General features: G+C 43.7%; 1 pseudogene; it reads left to right on the forward strand.

The window, feature by feature from the left end:
* The window catches only part of LOC103468114 (IQ motif and SEC7 domain-containing protein 2-like), a 122645-nt pseudogene extending 122314 nt beyond the window's left edge, over positions 1-331 (forward strand).
* Positions 332-2451: the final 2120 nt, after the last annotated feature.

A 2451-nucleotide genomic window follows, 5' to 3' on the forward strand; every position in this document is an offset into this window, starting at 1 on the left:
CGCCCCGCTCTCCCCGCTCCCCCCGGGGGTGGGGCAAGGGGGCGGCCCCAAAGCGAAGCCCGTCAGCCGCATCAGCACGGTCGTGTGAAGAGGCAGAAATCGAGGACGGTGGCGCGCAACCCCACAGTGAGCCGCCAGGGGGCGATATTGAGAGTGAGCACAAGAGGGAGGAGGGGAAGAAGAGCGGGAGGGCAGATCCAGTTGTATCAAAATGGCCGCCTGATGAGGAGGAGAGCGGTGAGAGCGGGAAAGAGGAAGCTGCTCAGCCTGTGCTATTTCCACATCGACTTTCCTCACAGGTAGAGCGCTGGAGGGAAAAACTACCACTTAGGTCTGGTGACGCCCCCACCTCGCCTTCATACTGCCCTGCGTGGTGAGCCGGGACTCAGTCGGACATGTTTGTAGTCCTTCACTACTTCAGAGTGTTCGTCTCATGTTGTGAGTACCTTTTTTAACATTTCTGTGGCTGTAGTGGACAAGCGGTTGAGGGACCAGTCAGGAAGGGAACAGTGCCTGAAAACGTAACATGAGAGCCGACGCTCCGAGTTAAAGGGACCGTACCGAGTTAAAGGGACCGTACCGAGTTAAAGGGACCGTACCGAGTTAAAGGGACCGTACCGAGTTAAAGGGACCGTACCGAGTTAAAGGGTCAGTACCGAGTTAAAGGGACAGTACCGAGTTAAAGGGACAGTACCGTGTAACAGTAGTTTCACACCATGTTGTTCAGCACAAAAACCAACACGTAACTTTGATTTTGACATATTTACAAGCCATTACGGGCAGAAGCAGAGGTGTTTAGCATCAATATGGTGGCGTTTGTGTCTTAGACAGGCATGCATGACCTGTGCAATAGCTAACAGTTATCAGTGTGTTTATGGTTAATATCCAATTTGCAGGGATAGATTTGTTGTGATGTGAAGCCCCAATCCAGCAAAGTGAAGACTTTACTCATAAACTTCCTAAAACCTTTGAAATAAGCCATCGAAACAAATCTACAGGTGTCTTTGTTTTTGTTCTGCAAAAACTACTAACAGCCTTTAGTGTTTGTGGATTACAGGGTTTCAGCAGGGGGCGCTATACTGTTGTTTTGGAATGGGACTTTTCCAGATTTTCTCACTTATTCCTGTAAGTTTGAGGATTTATTTCTACTAAATCTGTGAATGCTCTCCTCATTTCTCAAATATCCCGGTATATATGAAAGTGTACGCCTGAATTCTCAGAAATAATAATATCTGTCATTTGTATTTGATGCTCCATGATGTGTTTGTGACCCTCAACGTTGCCAGAGAAGGAGATTAAGATGAAAGATGCCAAACTGGGGGATTTTTGTTGTTTTCTGCTGATGAGGACGGTGGAGCTGCTCTACCTGAAATACAAACATGATGTTGTTATTTTTGATTTTGCTAAAGGTACTTTCTGTACCTTTAGCAGCAGCAATGTTAATGGAACTGGGTGGGAAAATAAAACTGAAACGGAAGTTTTATGAAAATCAGAAGCAGGGTACAGCTCTCAAAAGTTTTTGTGTTTATCTGAAATCACCAGTAGGGGGCACCAATTTGTCTTTAATGGTCCCATTATGAGACGTTTCCGAGCCAGACTGGAGAATCCTCCATGGTTGGTGATGGTTGGTTGGTGGGAAGCCGCGGATTTGTTGGTTCCAGACTGACTGGAAACCAACGAGGCAGGCGTTTCATGATGCTAATTTGGCTAATTTTAGCTTTTGCACTAATGTCAGTATTAGGTAATATGCTAATGATAACCCACATTCTGATGGTAGCACTTAGGCTAACATTAGCATTTTTATTCATTTTAGTGTATACAATGCCCTTTGCACACTAAATGCAGTATGTTACTGTAGGTCAACATACTGTTATCTCCCATGCTAATGTTAGCATGTTAGCTAATAGCATCCTATTTCACTTTAGCTTATACAATGCTCTTTGCACACTGAGTGGAGAATGTTACTGTAGGTCAACATATGTTGATATCATTAGCCTAACATTAGCCTACATGCTCAATAGCATGTAGGCTAACGTTAGCATTCTAGCTTATTTTAGTGTACACACTGTTCTTTGCACATTAGATGGTGCATGCTTACTGTAGGTCAACATGCTACTGATACCCCCCATGTTAGCATCCAGGCTAACATTCGCATTCAGGCTAACTGAATCATGAAAATGTGTTTTTTGTTTTAAATTAAATTAAATTGTTTTGCTTCATTTTCTCTCGTTTCCTTCTTTTTTAAATAATTCACAAAAAATCGTGATATACAAATAACAGAAGCTTTTCTCCAAAGTTACTCACTGTTGGGGACCAAACGTTTCAGTGCAATGATGAACGCTGCCTTTAACATTAATCGCTACATCCAACGAAAGGTCAGAGGACAGAAGAAGAAGCTCAGAGTTCGTCCACCATCCTTTTCATCAGGTTAGAGATTATTTTAATAGGTTT

Source organism: Poecilia reticulata, linkage group LG7, assembly GCF_000633615.1.
Source record: "Poecilia reticulata strain Guanapo linkage group LG7, Guppy_female_1.0+MT, whole genome shotgun sequence".
Classification (NCBI taxonomy): Eukaryota; Metazoa; Chordata; class Actinopteri; order Cyprinodontiformes; family Poeciliidae; genus Poecilia; species Poecilia reticulata.